General features: G+C 34.6%; 1 protein-coding gene across 4 annotated transcripts in view; it reads right to left on the bottom strand.

Annotated features, from left to right (window-relative positions):
• LOC120430271 (calcium uniporter protein, mitochondrial) overlaps window positions 1-19,156 on the bottom strand; it is a 252,751-nt gene that overhangs the window by 182,650 nt on the left and 50,945 nt on the right. The gene's annotated exons all lie outside the window — the stretch shown is intronic.

Consider the following 19,156-nt stretch of genomic DNA (forward strand, 5'->3'; position numbering starts at 1 on the left):
ACTCTTAATATGTCAGGTAACATGGAACACTTTCTCGCGAATTCTTTGCTTTATCAATACTGATTAAAAGTCTTAATTGCAAACAGCGCTGGAATTATTACAAAATGTCTCAATGGCTAAATTTTCTCATATACTTGTGTTTCATAGAAACATACTTTTCAGATAAAAAATATTCATCGTTACCAAATCTTTACCTTCAAAAGTGACTTAAATGATTTTTTTAAATGAAAAAAAAACCAAAATGTTTCCAATAGAAATTTCTGAAATATGTATTTTTATTTTTGTTTTTTTTTTTTTTTTTCATTTAAATTCGATTATTTTCTATTGCTACCTTTTAAGGCCGTTGCAATTTTTTCAAATTTCACGTTTAGGATGATTTTGAAAATCTAACTTTACAGGAATATTTTTGGGATTTTTTTTGTCTTCTAGAAAGTTGTTGGGCTTGCTAATCCAAGCAACTTTGTCGAAGACACCAAAATTTTATCTCGTAATCTACGCCTTCTATGGCCAAATTTACAGAAAGCATCTGAGCAAGCCTTCAAAATCAGTTTTTTGAACGCGGCATTTCAGGGTTAAGCTTTAGAGAAAAATGATATTCGGGGCACTTTTAGAGCTCTAAAAAACGAACATTTTTATTTTTTGACATGTCAATTTGGACTTACGGGTCAAAAGTTACAGCAATTTTAGGGTAAAAAAGCTGCAAATTTAAAACATAAATATCTCGAAAAGGCACAAGCTAAATTTTAAGCAGCAGGTTGCATTTGAAAGAAGAGATCTAGCGCTACAAACGCTGAAAAAATCTCAGGGGTGTTTTTCTTTAAACACGAGATAACTTCATTTGAAAAAGTCTGATTTTCAAGGGAAAACCATATGGGACCACCCTAACGAAATTCGAAAATTGTTTAAATGTATGTTTTTTCCATCTGAATCTGAATTTGCCCTCAGAATTGAGCCAAAGTATCGAAAAATCGATTTTTTGTCATAATTTGGTTTCAAGAATATTTTAGATTTTTTTTGAGTCCTGTTTAATTTTCACGATTTTAGATTATTTGAGTGGATAGTGCCCGTGCAAGTTAGGAAATACTAGGGTAATTCTCTACCAACTCACACGAAATCGGGATAAGTTGCCCCGACCCCTCTTCGATTTGCGTGAAACTTTGTCCTAAGGGGTAACTTTTGTCCCTGATCACGAATCCGAGGTCCGTTTTTTGATATCTCGTGACGCAGGGGCGGTACGATCCCTTCCATTTTTGAACATGCGAAAAAAGAGGTGTTTTTCAATAATTTGCAGCCTGAAACGGTGATGACATAGAAATTTGGTGTCAAAGGGACTTATGTAAAATTAAACGCTCGATTTGATTGCGTACTCAAAATTCCGATAAAACGTATTTTTCATCGAAGTTATCGCGATTTTACGAAAAAAAAGTTTTGAAAAAGTTACTTTTTGCGTTTCTCTTTGTTTCGTCGTCCGTGTCTGTCGCGGGTGACCATGAACGGCCATGATCGAGGACGACCAATTTTTTCAAAACTTTTTTTTCGTAAAATCGCAATAACTCGTGATGTTTCCAAGCAAACCCCTTATGTCTATATATGAAATTTTTTGTAATTGTCTGCACTACCACTTTTGTAGAACATTGTTACACTCTAAAAAATAACCCTGCAAGGTTAGAAAAAACACGAAATTTTAAAATGAAAAATTTTGTTCTAAATGAAAAAATGACCCTTCTGGGTCAATGTAGATTCGAAAAGAACATTAAATTTCCCATAAAATTACATGTTCCAAAAATTTTTACAGTCAAGTAACGGAAAATGGGAGAATTTTTAAAACTTTTTTAGTGTTTTTTTCGATGAACAATTCGTTTTTTCGGAATTCTGAGTATGCCATCAAATCGGGCGTCTAATTTTACATAAAAGTTCCTTTGACACCAAATTTCTATCTCATCACCGTTTCAGGCTGCAAATTATTGAAAAAACACCTCTTTTTTCGCATGTTCAAAAATGGAAGGGGTCGTACCGCCCTTCCGTCACGAGATATCAAAAAACGGACCTCGGATTCGTGATCAGGGACAAAGGTTACCCCTTAGGACAAAGTTTCACGCAAATCGAAGAGGGGTCGGGGCAACTGCTGTGTGAGTTGGTGGAGAATTACCCACTACTTTTTTTTATTTTCTGTTCTGATTTTGGATAACATTTGAAGATTTGGTTACAAATCAAATTATTTTTGCCTGTTGATTTTTGAAATTTAGTTATTTGAAAATTAGTTGTAAACCTTGACAAATATTTTTACTGGCCAAAATGTCGCAGAAAAGTCTAGTTATTATTTTATTATTTTGATCGGATAAGATTTTGTAATCTTGTTTTGATATGAAATCCAATAAAATGTAAAGAAATGAAATAGAAGTTTTTATCATTATTAATCAAATATTAAAAAAAAAACAGTTCAATAAATGAGAAAACGCATGGAGTTGCTTTGGAGGATTTGAACCGTGCGCGTCGCGATTATCACGCAGGATTTTCGTTGCCGTTTCCGTCTTTGTTTTCCCCCCGATTGTGTGTGTATTTCGACCCGGGTGATTTCGCGAATGTTTGACAGTTGCTTTGGAGAATTTGAACCGTGCGCGTCGCGATTATCACGCAGGATTTTCGTTGCCGTTTCCGTCTTTGTTTTCCCCCCGATTGTGTGTGTATTTCGACCCGGGTGATTTCGCGAATGTTTGACAGTTCGACGTCGTCGTGCTATCTTGTCGCACCCGCCATTTTGACGTTCCGAGAAAAACGCGTTTTAATGTTTGACCTTGAATATTCAAAAACGAGAGCACGCAATGTAAACAATAACATACACGTTTTGTTTGGCTCACCATTCTGTGCATTGTCCCAAAGTTTGGTTGAAGTTGGTTGCTGGAGTCCCGAGTTATAATTACAAATGTTTACGGTAGTCTAGCTTGAACGTGTGACAAACGCATCCTGACTTTCCTGGCCTGAAATCCCTTTGGCCTTTTGTCGCACTTACATCAATTTTCATGGAGTGACAAGATAGCACGACAAGATTGAAACTACTTTCATATGTAAAGTGACAAAAATGCACGGAGTTTTTTCGGTTTTTGTTGAATATCTCAGGATTGAAATCGAATTTTGGGGATCTGTGAAGGTCACAAGGTGAGGCATTGTGAGCTGCACAAAATGGCGTTCTTAACTCAATTTGGCCCAAAATGCACGTACGACAAGTTAGCACGATGGCGACGAGTTGCTTTGGAGACTTTGAACGGTGCGCGTCGCGGTCATTACGCAGGATTTTCGTTGCCGTTTCCGATTGTGTGTATTTTTCGGTCCGGGCGGTTTCGCGTTTTCGCATTTTATTTGGTTTTATCTTTCCACAGCCGGCTGTCTAAGATTGAATCATTTATGCTAAACTCAACACCAAATAACCGGGAATAATCTCATCCGCATCCTCCGATTGTTTGCCTTGAGAATGCATAATACATCACACCATTAAACAAAATTTATTGATTATTGGGTCGCATCATCATCCTCTATGTTGAATCCTGGCCATTACCCTTACCCACTAACAAAATCCCAAGTAGAAGTAGTTTTCCGGCACACGTGGGGGTGTGGATATCGTATAGAACCCACCCTTGGTAGCAACCTGTGCTAACTAACATTCCCGTCCCAATCCCCCGAGATCTACAAACTGACATGGCGGGCGCCGTTGGTGGCCAATGACTGTTACCTATTTGCTTCAGATCTAGTTTTAATGATCTTGATGTTTTATCTTTTCAACGCATTCATACATGCTGTTGATAAGGGAAACACCACTAGATCGTTCAAGCGTATGGTCGGTTGTATTGATAGCATATTACGGTCCTGTTCAGCAACGGAGAAGGACAACCATGGGTGGTCTCTCATGCTCATGCTCATGCTCATAAATGAGAAAACGCATGCCCTACATTTCGTATCAAAATATTAAAGAGCTCATTCCTAAAACACTTGGAAACTTTTTTGGGAAATAGGAAAAACAAAAAATTTGTCACGTTAAAATTTAGTGAAGATTTGGTTGTTGAAAAAACTATATAATGAAGAATAAAATGTAGTTTTTGTATTTTTTTAACAAGATTTTCAGAGTCATTTTTAAAAATTTCACGTACCGCATAATTGCCGTGAAATTTGGTGTTTTGAAATTAAGGTTCCCCGTAAAATTTGTTTTTTTAGTGTGAAAAATCACTTAGCCTAGTGATGTGCATGCTTTTGCATATTTTACCATCGGATTTTTTGCTGTGATCTAAGACACTTTTGAAGGTAGCAATGACTATTTTTGCTTCTAAAGGTTGCCCAAAAAACACACTGGTTTCGTTTGAAGAGTTGAGTCGAGGATTTGAAATAAATTTGAATCTAAAAAAATAATTTCTCCAGTATTACTCCAAAGTTTCAAATCAAATAAAAAAAATGCTTTATCACAAAAAAGAACATCTTTAAACGTCGAAATTGTGCTCCAGACTGTTGCCCAAAAGCTCCTCGTTCGTTCGCAACTCTGTCAAGTTGATTCTTTTTTCCACCCTCCCCCACTTGTCCAAGATGAAAAGCTTCTCAGACGATCCAAAGAGGGTTCTATTGCTGCTGCTTAGTGTGTGTATGTGGACGCGTTCGTTTGTGTCTGTGTATGTATGAAACCACTTTCGTCGCACTTCAACTGTATAATTAGGTTCATTCATGAGGGGAGAGAGATCCATCAGGATCAAGCCTAAGTGTGCTGAACAGACGTTCACAAGAGCAAAACACACTCATACAATCTAGGCCCAACTTGAGAGGAAAAAAAACGTTTCTTTCAATATTTACATGGTTTGTGTGACGAGTCGAGCGTGTTTTGTTGTTACCAGCCGGGATATATTCAATCTAGAAAGAAGGACTCTTTTTGCTTCGGTCTTCTGATCCATGGTAATCCTGGGCAAATCCTTTTCCAATAATGGGGTTTTGTACCGCTTGGATGTTACCTACTTTGGTGAAATCGGATCAGCAATTGATGATGGGGTTTTATGGATAATAATTTTAAGGAAAGTTGAGGAAAATTAGAACAATAAATTAATAATAGCAAGCATAATTTAGAACAAACTTACCCTTAGATATTTTTTTATATTATCATTTATTTAATTTATAAAAAACGTTACTTAATCCACCGGAAGGTGGTTGCTGCCTTCCTCCTAAAAGCCTTGCAACCACACACTACGAAAGCTTTGGCTAACGCTTACTTAGTAAAGACACTATACATCTGAGTGCTGCCATCTAGGTATGATAAATTTAATGAACCATTTGAAAGCACTGCAGTGTTTGTGTGCGTGCACTGAGCGTAAAGTTCCGACAGCTATCCGCCGGAGCTTTCAAATTATGTAAATAATGACCCTTTTTAGTATCAACCAAAACAGTTTTTCGAACATATCTTTTAAAGTACTGCACCAAGCCGGATGAAATTTAAAAAAGACTTAAAGAACCTGAAGGCAAATCCAAAAACATAGATCCGGACAAAATCGGTCGAGCCAGTTCCGAGAAAAGTGAGTGAGAAAAAAAATTCTACGTCCATCCACACGCACAGACATTTGCTCAGAATTTGATTCTGAGTCGATATGTATACGTAAAGGTATATCTGGGAGGCTTATTTAAAAAGTTCAATTTTTGAGTGATTTTATAGCCTTGCCTCAATGAGGTGAGGAAGGCAAAAACTATACTAACAAAATACATTTCCTCGATGACAAATGCGTTTTCATCCGACAACCAAACTCATTTCGGGGGATTCGTCATTAAGATAACTTCGAAGCACAAAATCGCCTACATGTATACACCATCATTACCGGCTTTGAAGCTGCGTATAACAGTGCAAACCATACCACCATCACCACCAAAATCAACCAACACGGAAAACCCGTCAGGGGCTTGCTCAAATGAAAGCACGTCCGTTGAATTACGAATAAAACGCGCGTGAGTGTGTGCGAGCTTTTAGTGCGTTCTGGCACGTAATGATGGAATGAATTATTCCACGAAATTTGGTGGCGGGGTGTTCTGCGCTAAGCTCTTCCCAGAAGAAACCTTTTGATGAATTCGACAACATTATTCAAACACACCAAAGGCTCCAATCTTCATAAAGCGCACATTTGCTCTGATTAATCGATTAAACTTTTTCAATATCTCGTCTAATCCCATCGAAAGTTTATTGGAAAGCCTCAGCCTAATACGGCGTACTTCAACCCTAAACGTTAGCACTTTCAACCGTAACGAGATATTAACGTCGTTGGGACATGCCCCTACGTTGAAACGAAAATTAAGTCCCTCCAGGCTGAAAAGCTTTCCGACAACGACATACAACAGTGAATGGCTCTTGCTCGTCGTTATAGAGGACATTCCGACTAGACTATAGAACATGAGCTTCACTCTACCGAAACTAGACAAGAGTGTCCCCGGTCGCCACACAACTCCGGAATAATTGAGGACATTTAGTGGGGGAAAGCGTGATTAGAGCTTGTTGGGATTGAACGGTGAGATTATTAGGGAATTGAAAATAGTTGATTCAGTTCAACAAACAAATCAATAGCCACAAAAAAAAACTATTGAGCACTTCCAATAAAAGTATTGCCAGAAGTGCCCGTATCGCAAACCTCCCCGCCCAATAATCGATTATCACTTGCTGCCAAAGTACCCACATCGAACATTGCCCTCGGGCCACGACACCATAATGTGACCGTCGCATACACAGCGATCTTTACGACCCGGGGAAAACTTGTTCAGCAAAACAACATAAGCCTCCTAACTACCTCCTGACCCCTCTGCACAACAACAACCCCATAATCGTGTGCCCAAGTTGGCCGGAAAAGCCTTCCCAAGTTGACTGTATTGGTGAAAGGTTCCGCATGTTCAACTGAGGACGAAGGGGGCTTCTTTTATAAGATCATTAAAGTGGCGGAGTTTTATGGCGACTGACGAGGACGAGGGCGCCACATGTTCCGGCATACGCAAAAGGGTTACCTCTCCGTTTAGGCGAGCAGACAGAGGTGTGAAGAAGTGAAGAGAGCGGAATGTCAGCGATGCATCTGGAATAAACGTGCAAAAAACAAGCAAGCAAGCTCTGAATCACGTTTATTTTGTGCCATGTTGATTTAGAGTGTTATTCCCATCACTGATCCTCGACAAATACCGGCGACAGAAGCAGCAGCTGCTCGACCTATCTGAACTTGGGACCACTCAATATGAGCTCAACTACAACAATCACAAACATCGTTCCGAGCACGAACTACACCCGTTAGGGAGCGTCTACCGGTGGAAACGCACCGTATTCCACCTACCCCAAAAAACAACCTAAATATTTACATGTAATTTGCAAACTTTACGACCATCACCGGAGAAATTAATTGACCTGAATTTAAATGGGAAAAGGGTAGCGTCATTAGTAATTTTTAAGTATTTTAAGTATTTTAAGTATTTTAAGTATTTTAAGTATTTTAAGTATTTTAAGTATTTTAAGTTTTTTTAGTATTTTCAGTATTTTATGTATTTTCAGTATTTTTGATTTTCAGTACTTAGAGTTTTTTTGGTATTTTGAGTATTTTTATTATTTTAAGTATTTTTATTATTTTTATTATTTAAAGTATTTTTAATATTTTTAGTATTTTTAGTATTTTTAGTATTTTTTAGTATTTTTATTATTTTTAGTATTTTTAGTATTTTTAGTATTTTTAGTATTTTTAGTATTTTTAGTATTTTTAGTTTTTTTAGTATTTTTAGTATTTTTAGTATTTTTAGTATGTTTAGTATTTTTAAGTATTTTTAGTATTTTAATTATTTTTAGTATTTTTAGTATTTTTAGTGTTTTTAGTGTTTTTAGTATTTTTAGTATTTTTAGTATCTTTAGTATTTATAGTGTTTTTAGTATTTTTAGTATTTTTAGTATTTTTAGTATTTTTAGTATTTTTAGTATTTTTAGTATTTTTAGTATTTTTAGTATTTTTAGTATTTTTAGTATTTTTAGTATTTTTAGTGTTTTTAGTATTTTTAGTATTTTTAGTATTTTTACTATTTTTAGTATTTTTATTTTTTTTTAGTATTTTTAGTATTTTTAGTATTTTAAGTATTTTTAGTTTATTTGTTTTTTTTTTGGTATTTTAAGTATTTTTAGTTTTTTCAGTATTTTCAGTATTGTTAATATTTTTAGTATTTTTAGTACTTTTAAGTATTTTTAGTATTTTTAGCTCTTTTAGTATTTTTAGTAATTTGAGTAATTTTAGTATTTTTAGTATTTTAAGTATTGTAAGTATTTTCAGTAATTTAAGTATTTTTAGTTTTTTAGAATTTTTAAGTATTTTTAGTATTTTTAGTATTTTTAGTATTTTTAGTATTTTTAGTATTTTAAGTATTTTTAGTATTTTTAGTATTTTTAGTATTTTTAGTATTTTAGTATTTTTAGTATTTTTAGTATTTTTAGTATTTTTAGTATTTTTAGTATTTTTAGTATTTTTAGTATTTTTAGTATTTTTAGTATTTTTAGTATTTTTAGTATTTTTAATATTTTTAGTTTTTTAAGTATTTTTAAGTATTTTTAGTTTTTTAGTATTTTTAAGTATTTTTAGTATTTTTAAGTATTTTTAGTATTTTTAGTATTTTTAGTATTTTTAGTATTTTAAGTATTTTAAATATTTTAAGTATTTTTAAGTATTTTAGTTTAGTATTTTAGTAAATTTAGTATTTTTAGTATTTTAGGTTTTTAAGTATTATTAGTATTTTAGCTACCTTAGTATTTCAAGTTTTTGAAGTGTTTCGAATATTATCAGCATATTTATGTGTTTTTTTTGTTTTTGTTTTTAACTATTAGTTATTTTTAGTATTTTTTATTTTTTTTAATATTTAATTCAAACTATATTTAAAAAAATTAACGGCAGTTTATGCCACAAGCTGCAAAAAAAGATTTGTCTAGCACGAGTCGTACATTTATCTAATGAGGTCTACCATGTGTTTAGTACCAAACCGTTGAAATCAAAATAGTATTGAAAAGTATAAATTTGCAAAACAAGTGCTGAAAAGTCCAACTTTGTAGCACCCATTCGTGTGCTGAAAAGTAGAACATTTTTAGAATCAGAATATCGAAAAGAATTACTTTTCGTCATTCGAGTTTAACAGGAAAAGTAAGTAGTTTCTCAATGGAATGACAGAAAAGTTTTTTAAACAGAATACTAAAGTTGTAAATATATCAAGTATTTATTATGCTTAAGTATTTTTCAATATTGTGTTTTTTGTGAATCAATTGATTTTTTTTATAAGTCAGTTGCAAATATTTTTGAAAGCTTATGTGACAAAAATGGCACTTTTAAAAACATGACCAAAGTGTTATAAATAAATCAGACCACCAAACTCCTAATTTTTCGAATAATATGTTGAAGTTTTTTAAAGGCTTTTTGAAAATCTACAATTTGTTGAAAAATTTATTTAGGGCAAATTTTTAGATCGAGATTTATCGGGTTGTGTGTGGTTGAATCAGCATTACAAAATGAATGCATGAAACCAGCTATTTGCCAGCTAATTTAGCCAAGCTTCGACAGTTTTTGGATCTGGTATGACCTTTTAGGGTTTTAAAGTTATTCAAGCTATTTTTTTGTACCGTAAACCGGGGTGACATTGATAGGATTTTAATTTATTTTTGGAATATTTTCCAACTGGTAAGGGTTTTCTCAAGACTTTTATTTTTAAAACATGTACTAGGGTAGGCCACACAAGGTCCATGCACTATTTTTGAAAAAAAAAATTTCAATAGTGATTATAAAAATAGTTGCGTTGAAAATTCTTATTTTGAATACCGGGGTGACTTTGATAGTCATAGTTTTTGTTGTTAAAATCAGGTTAAAGGTGTTCAAATGTTATTTTTACGTCGAATGTACCATTGCTAAGGTTGCTGATATAGTTTTTAACAAAAAAAAATCAATGTTTATATTAAGTTAACTATGTTTATAAGCTTTTTAACAAAATACATATAAATTTTAGGTAAAATTGTTAAAAAGTCAGAATTTTGCCTGAAATTTGTTAAAAATAGTTTTGTTTATAAAATTATCGATTCATATTGCATTTTTAACAGAATTTGAAGCACGAATCAAAAGTTTTCACATTTTAAATGAAATTTGTTCAACTGAAAATGCCTATAAATATGAAGATTTTGTTAAACTATGTTTCAAAAACACATGATATTTATTATTCACAAACTTCGTTTTCATTCTCCTAGTGGAAAATTGTCCGAAGAATCCGCAAATGCATTCCGTTTTCCGATTTGAAATCATGTTCATTGAGAAAATTATGACACTTTGAGAATTTGAAAATAATGCTATTTACCAACGTTTTCTTAATTATAGTTAACTAACATTTTAAACTTATCAAATTTTAATGAAAACTTCTTTTAGAAGTACCTTGAACCTTTCTCTACCCCGGTCAGTATGATTCCATACAATTTCGTACGTATCTTATTTGTACTCTTCATTTTGCGAAAAAATCTCAAACCTATCAAAGTCACCACGGCTATCAAAGTCACCCCGTTTTACGGTATCTTGAATCTTCTAGAAAAAAAACATCCATTTCGTGTAATTACGCCATACTGTAGAAGTTTGCAGCAGGTGGTCAAGAGTAAAATTGCTGAATATTTAAACCAGTTTGAAAGATTTTTTAACCAGTAGTTTTGTCATCAAATGTTGTTGCCCCAGAAATTATTATAATTCGTGATAGGGAATTCATAATTCATGACTTTTTTTCTGACCCGAAATTTAAAAACCTTCTCAAAAAAAACCCTGGTATGCCTTCTTCGAAGCACTTCCCAAATTAAGTTCCACGGCGCCCATACCTGCTTTAAAAGCCTAACGATGACTGAAGATGACACAGTCGTCAACGAAGGCACTTTTCAGCAAGAGCTGTCTGCTTGCGGTCAAGTGCCCGCGCCGTCTACCCGAACAACCCTTGAACAGCAGAGACGGGGGGGTGGCGAGTGGTGTGGCAAAGTTGGCCCTGAAATTTCTATGAATATTTATGGGTGTCACCTGTCAAAAAGTTTACAATGAGAAAAGGCTACCACGCATCCCGGCCCTTAGCTTATGAATATTTGAACTTATTACCTGGATGGTCGGTCTATAACTTTTCAGAGGGGTTCCACTCACTCTGGAGGAAAAGTGTAAGGTTATGTTCAAAGAGTTGCAAAATAAAAAGCATGAAAGTTCTCGCTTTGCTCCTCTAGATGGATACTTTTTCTCAGCACGTGACTTGCAAAGTTTGGCCTCCTGCGAAAGTTTGCCTTGCGCGGTGGTATCAATCCTCGAGTTTTACGAGGACTAATTTTTATAAATTGCTCCAACTCTCGGGAAAGATACCAAGTTAAAGCAGGGCTGGCGGTGGTGGCACTTGTGTTTCTTGAAAGTACGCAAAAAAAAATCCCGCAAAAATTCCGCAAACTTGCACGGAAAATATGCAAATGGCAATTTTCCGCCCCAAGTGATTGCAGCGAGGTGATTCAGCAGAAAGGAAAATTTGGGAAATTTTCTGAGAGAGGTTTCTGGTGTCACTTGTGACACAAATGAAATTTGTGTTTTTGTTAAGCTCAAACATGAAAGAAAGTCTAAGTATAAACGAGGTACTTGACGAACGACATGAAAGGGTCCAAGATGACGGGAAAGCATAACCCAGAGATAATACCCTCAATTGATGTTCTGCTCGCTTGCCTCTGGCAACAACCAACAGCTCCCTGGGGACTCGTCATGGAGGAAAAATGTTTTAAATGAATTCTCATTTAATGGCTCATATTTTTATTTTCATAGACTCATTTTTATTGTGCGAAAAAAGTAGAGTGAGCTTCATGGTCCAAACTTTACCCACATTCTTCGCCAAACCAAGTATTTTCGGAAAACACGTTACCATCCAGCCAACCGGCTTGTCTGCCTCCCAAAAGCAAAACAAGCATATGGTCGTAAAAATCGGTGGCCAGAGCCAGAATTTGGCCGCAGTTTGGCTGGAGGCAATCCGGGCAGGAGCTTTCGAACTTGGACCATCAGCAGGGCTTAACATATGTTTGGCAAAATCTACAACACGCCAACGCGCACCACACTACCATTCTGGGGGGGATTATTTTGGGCCTATAAATCAACCGATACTTTCCTGCTTCGGACGATGTTTGGCCAAAGAACGAAAGCATCAGGCTTCCGATGGTGCTTACGTCACTCTGCAGTAATGCGTGCGCGCACTTTTTGGTTGAACGGCAACGGCTTTTTCCCGATTGCGTGGAGGTGATTCTGGCCACACTGCTTTTTGCGTGATTGAGTCACGTAACGGAAATGAATGTTTACGAAAATACATCGGATTTGGACGAAAAATAATTAGTACGGATGGGAAACATTCGCTGGGACAATTTAGACTTGTCCGGTTTACCAGGAGTTTAGTTTGAGTTGGCAAAAAGAATGGAACAATTTTACGAGGCTCTGCACCATAAAGCACAGACAACAGATTAATACCTTCGGAAAAGCCAAAAATAACATTTATGCCGGCTACTGAACTTAACCTTAATCGGCTATAATCATAAAATTGCCATAAAAAAACAGTGACTAAATCACAAAATTGCCCTTTCTTCTACACGAAAAATAGGTTTGTTTACAGCAATGTTCTATTCACGGTGGAAAACAACACCGAACAAACATTTCCGATTTTTCCATCTCATTTCCACGGAAAGTGAGTGGCAACCCCCATTACCAACGCCGCAAGATGGCAAACGCGCGTTTTGCGTGAAAAAATAACGCCGCAAAGATGTAAAAGTGAAATTGAAGGAAGCAATTTGCTCACATTTTGACGCAGGTTCTTCCTGATGAATGAACTGGGAATGTACGCACTTCATTCATTCGTTTTCTCTTCTTGAAAGCATTTGAAAGGTATTTTGAAACGAATGTTGAAAGACAACAGCGTGAATGAGAAGTTGCTAAATTTAAAAGAAGAAGCGTTACTAAGTGAATTTTGGTAAGAGGAATTCTGTCAGAAATAAGTTTTTTTTTAGTTTTTTATTTGAATTTAAATTTGTGTGTTCTTGAGTTGATTTGGGCTTTCGAGTTGGCCAGTCGATCGTCGAGTTCTCCCAGCCGCGCGCGCGTTTGTTAAAAAAAACTGGACTTAACTGAAAAAAATACGAACAGTCTCGCGGTGAAATTTGTTCTCGTTCGTCGTTCGATAGAAATTTATTGAATCGATTAAGTTGTTAGATACAATTCGAGTCGTGTTCGTACTAACTTTAATAATCGTAGTCGCCGTTTGTTTTTCTTAAACACGAAATAATGTATTCTTTTCGAAAATTTTCGAGACATTTAATTAAATGTGTGGTGATATTATATTCTACAATGTTTCAAGCTCAATCCCTTTCCATAGCACCGCCGCTCGGAAGGTTCGTCGTCGAATAGTTAGTAAAACAGGCATTTTCATTTGAAAGACTTTCTCAAAGCATCCTTGCTCAAAAGCACGCCGGTGGGAAGATACGCAGGCGGGAAATACGCGTTTGAGAAATAAATTAGTACTCGCGAGAAAGTAGTGGAAGATTCTTGAATTTATTGAAAGAAGGATTCGTGTCGTCGTGTGTATGTTGAATTTCTATAGTTGAGCCGGTTGTTCGCGGTCCAAACTGGGCAAATTCGCGGTCTGTTGCAAAGAAGTTTGCAAGATAACGAATAATACGTGACTAAAATTTCATTTCGTTTTGAAAGCCCTTCCCATAGCATCGTTGCTCGGATGGCACGCCGATGGTAAGAAGTAAAAAATACGCGATTGATAAGTCCTTATCACTTTCTGGTCATATCATCTACCAAGATGAATCCTGACCTTCCCTTTCCTTCCCCTACTAACACAACTCCCCCACTTCCCGTGATGCTTGAAGGAGATGCTGTGGATTCAACGGTCTCATGCGGTGTCAACAGGTATAGAGCGACAAACTCTGTGTCTGATGAGTCTGCAACTTCAACTATCGGACTAACATTCCTACCTTTGTTGAACTGCATCTCCTTGGGGGGGCGCCGGTATTGACTTAAAGCAGAGATCTTCAGGGGTTATACAGTGAGGATGATTAGCTCCCACTACTCATCTGTTGGTTCATTGTGTAACTTCAGCTGATCCGTCAATAACGGAGTAGCAGCTCATTGGCAGTCAACCATGCTCATGCTCATGCTCATGAATTTAAATTTGTGTGTTCTTTTCCAATAACCAATGATCACATTTTGCGTCATTTGTTCGGCCATGCAAGTCTCAAAAATCTGTATCTTGAGATCGTATTTTCTGCATGATTTAGTGTCTCGGCAAAGTTGTAGGTATTGCTAGGAACATCTCAGAAAAAATTGTACACTGTGAACAAAATTCACAAATTAATAAAATCAATGGATTAAAAAACTTTTCCGTAAAAACATAATTTAGCAAAATGAACAATTTTAAAATAGAATTTTAGGGTTGGACTGAAAAATTTAAAAATATTTTTCATCGATAGATCGGAAAGAAGCCTGTATTTTTCAATATTTTAATACATTCATCCAAATCTAATATACAAAAAAATCAGCGTCAGAAGCTTGTTAGAGAGTTGCTCAAAAATGAAAAATCTGTAATTTAAAAAAAAAGAACATCTGAACAGTTATGAATTACAAGTACTTTGAATAAAATTTAGCATGAGATTTCCTTGGGTAAAAAAAATAAACTGGTTCTTTTGATAGGCGGTTAGGGCCTTAAGCCGAGTTAGAATGGTAAAAAAATATATATATATTTCGGCAATTTGTGCAAAACAAAAACATTTTTTTAAATTACATTTCCATAACCGAATTAATTTTGCGGCGTATGAAAAGTTATTAGTTTTGGAAACAACTGAGAAGTTTATAAGAAGTGGTCGAATACACAAAAATGTTAAATCAATACTTCATTTGCTGATTCAAAGGACCTTTAATGCACCTTGCGTCTCCAGCAAAATGTATTGGGAGCTTAACTTTCAAAGAAGCTTTAACTTTGACTACTGTATCTATTTTTGTTAATCATATCTCGCATAGAATCTTGTAAATTAATATCCACCAATTTAATATTGTTCATATATTTAATATTTGTGTATAAAAATCAACTTTTCGACACCAAAAAATCAGCTGACAGCAGTGCGTTCATCCCTGAAATTTCCGGGATTTTTCCAAACCCGGGAATTCAAGAATCCAGAGAATTTTTGTATTTTCCTGGGAATAACCAAAATAAAAAAAGAATAGTTTGAAAATTCAATAAAAAACATAGCAAGCGATAACGATTTTACATTTTTGTTCAGCATATATCAGCATTTTTTTTGCTTATAAGGGAAAATTGTTAAAATTTTATTCGACGGATCCGCAAAATGCGCTTTGAATATTTTATATTTAATGATATTTTTGAAAAAAAAAAAAACAAATCTGAGTATTATATTCATAATTTTAAATTGAAAAAAAATGTCCAATTTAATTATTCTTCATCAAACACCGGCATCTGTGGCAAATCTGGATGTAAATGCAACTAATTAAGACAGCTGAGCAATTCTCTACGTAATCGATCTTATTTCTTAAGTTTTAATTTTTGTATTTTTTAATCCGACTGAAACTTTTTTGGTGCCTTTGGTATGCCAAAAGAAGTCATTTTACATCATTAGTTTGTTCATATAATTTTCCATACAAATTTGGCAGCTGGCCATACAAAAATGATGCATGAAAATTAAAAAATCTGTATCTTTTGAAGGAATTTTTTGATCGATTTGATGTCTTGGGCAAAGTTGTAGGTATGGATATGGAGTACACTGAAAAAAAATGATACACGGTAAATTTTTTTTTTGGTGATTCCTTTTTTAACCTTTTGTCACTAAAACTTGATTTGCAAAAAAACACTATTTTTATTTTTTGATATGTTTTAGAGGACATCAAATGCCAACTTTTCAAAAATGTCCAGGTTGTGCAAAAAATCTTTGAGCGAGTTATGAATTTTTGAACCAATACTTATTTTTTCGAAAAATCGAAAAATTGGTCGCAAAAGTTTTTCAACTTCATTTTTCGATGTAAAATCAAATTTGCAATCAAAAAGTACCTTAGCGAAATTTTGATAAAAAGCACCGTTTTCAAGTTAAATCCATTTTTAGGTGACTTTTTTGAAAATAGTCGCAGTTTTTCAATTTTTTAAATTAGCGCACATGTTTGCCCACCTTTGAAAAAAATATTTTTGAAAGCTGAGAAAATTCTCTATATTTTGCATTTTTGAACTTTGTTGATACGACCCTTAGTTGCTGAGATATTGCCATGCAAAGGTTTAAAAACAGGAAAATTGATGTTTTCTAAGTCTCACCCAAACAGCCCACCATTTTTTAATGTCGATATCTCAGCAACTAATGGTCCGATTTTCAATGTCAAAATATAAAACATTCGTGAAATTTTCCGATCTTTTCGAAAACAATATTTTCAAAAATTTTAAACCAAGACTATCATTTTAAAAGGGTGTAATATTGAATGTTTGGCCCTTTACAAATGTTTCGCTTGCAAAGACTGTTTAAAAAAAATTCACTGGATTCCAGGAATTCCCGGGATTTAAAAAATAATTTTCCGTTTCCCGAAATTCAAATGCCTAACTTTAAAAGAATGTAAAAAGGCTTCAGGAAGCTCAATGTCATTCATACAAAATTCATCTTAAGAATTTGACCTACACTTCAGAGATAAGTGGATAGTCTTTGAAGCCGATGTTAAAATCAAATGTCGAAAACAGCAAATGTGCTTAAAAAGAGACATTTTACAAGATAAACCAAATTAAAATTTAAAAGTTCGTGCCTCTTGCCAAGATCTCAAATTTGAACAAGCCTAGTGCACATCTTCCATCGATCACATGGAACAAAAAGAGAAGAACAAATCGAAGAAAGTGTAACCACTCTGACATTCCCGACGTGTGAAACGATATGGGTAGTTTACGATCCGATAGGAGGATTTAATGAATACTCGTAACTTACACCCTGATCCCCCCATGCAATCGAAGCCTGGTGGCAGTACTCCATTTCACCGTCATGACGGTCATCACTCTTGTTCATTCAGCTGATTTGGATCTTTCCGGCCAAATCCGAGTTTTATGGCCCACCAGCGAAACAAAGAAACAAATCGATTTTGGGCCAAAGTGGAATCATTCATTTGGAAAAGTTCGAGAAAAAAACCCTTTTTTCACCGGAATGTAAAAAGAAATCAAAACTTTGAACGCTACAATTCCAATGCCAAAGTTATCTCGCAGGCTGGAATCAATTCCAAATCGATAACATTATCATATAAATTCCACCGGCATCACTGCGTCGACAAACTGGCAGCACAGAAATGGTTGAAGCTTTTTCATCTTCCCTTGCATGTACGCTATACACCGAAGAAGTGGAAGAGCAAATATTTTCCATTCTAACAAGAGCCTTTACCGAGAAGGGGGGAAAAAAGGACAACAATAAAATTCCCCACAAAAAGGTCGAGTCCCCGAAAGGTGAAAATCATATTTACTGACCTAACCTGGGCGTAGACCTACAAAAATTGAAGTTGCTTCCCCAGGTTCAACAGTTTTCCATTTGAACACCCCTATGATTTGGCCCCGAGGGGGGGAAGAAAAATGGATCGAACTTTTCGACCTCGAAATTTTCGGTTGATGTGATGGAAAAGTCGTTCGGATGAACTGATTTAATTTGCGCAAAGTGAGTTTTCTTGGGATTCTACCGAAATCGATTGCGTTTTTTTCTGCGTTTATTGCTGAAATTGGGTGATTTTTTATTTAACTTTTTGTCACTAAAACTTGATTTGCAAAAAAAAAACACTATTTTTATTTTTTTTTATTTTTTCCAGGTTGTGCAAAAAATCTTTGAGCGAGTTATGAATTTTTGAATCAATACTGTTTTTTTTTAAATCGAAAAATTGGTCGCAAAATTTTTTCAACTTCATTTTTCGATGTAAAATCAAATTTGGAATCAAAAAGTACTTGAGTGAAATTTTGATTAAGTGTAGCGTTTTCAAGTTAATTCCATTATTAGGTGACTTTTTTAAAAATAGTCGCAGTTTTTCATTTTTTTTTTAATTAGTGCACATGTTAGCCCACTTTTGAAAAAAATATTTTTGAAAAGCTGAGAAAATTCTCTATATTTTGCATTTTTGAACTTTGTTGATACGACCCTTAGTTGCTGAGATATTGCCAATCGGACCATTAGTGAAATGGTGTGTTGTTTGGGTGGGACTTAGAATACATCAATTTTCCTGTTTTTAAACCATTGCATGGCAATATCTCAGCAACTAAGGGTCGTTTCAACAAAGTTAAAAAGTGCAAAATATAGAGAATTTTCTCAGCTTTTCAAAAATATTTTTTTTCAAAAGTGGCCATGCACTAATTTAAAAAAATGAAAAACTGCGACTATTTTCAAAAAAGTCACCTAAAAATGAATTTAAGTTGAAAACGGTGCACTTTATCAAAATTTCACTTAAGTACTTTTTGATTGCGAATTTGATTTTACATCGAAAAATGAAGTTGACAAATTTTTGCGACCAATATTTCGATTTTTTGAAAAAATCAGTATTGATTCAAAAATTCATAACCCGCTCAAAGATTTTTTGCACAACCTGGAAAAAATAAAAAAAATTAAAATAGTGTTTTTTTGCAAATCAAGTTTTAGTGACAAAAAGTTAAATAAAAAATCACCCAATTTTTTTTACCCAGTATCATTTTTTTCAGTGTAGTCCATATCCATACCTACAACTTTGCCGAAGACACCAAATCGATCATAATATTCCTTCAAAAGATACAGATTTTTGAATTTTCATACATCATTTTTGTATGGCCAGCTGCCAAATTTGTATGGAAAATTATATGGACAAACTAATGATGCAAAATGGCTTCTTTGGGCATACCAAAGGCACCAAAAAACCGAAATGAGAACCAATAAATTACTCATTGTTAGTAATTATTGCAACACGTTTCTATCCTTTAATGATAATGGAAAAAACGTGTCATAATGTGCTGATAACCTTGATTTAGTAGCACCAATAAATAGTTCAATTGAAAACGTTCGTAAGTGATAAGATAAGATTGATCGTGTTGAGGAAATAGGGTACACCAAATACAATCAAAAACGTTTTTAAAAAAAATATTT

The sequence above is a fragment of the Culex pipiens genome, chromosome 3, assembly GCF_016801865.2.
Source record: "Culex pipiens pallens isolate TS chromosome 3, TS_CPP_V2, whole genome shotgun sequence".
In the NCBI taxonomy this organism is placed as follows: domain Eukaryota; kingdom Metazoa; phylum Arthropoda; class Insecta; order Diptera; family Culicidae; genus Culex; species Culex pipiens.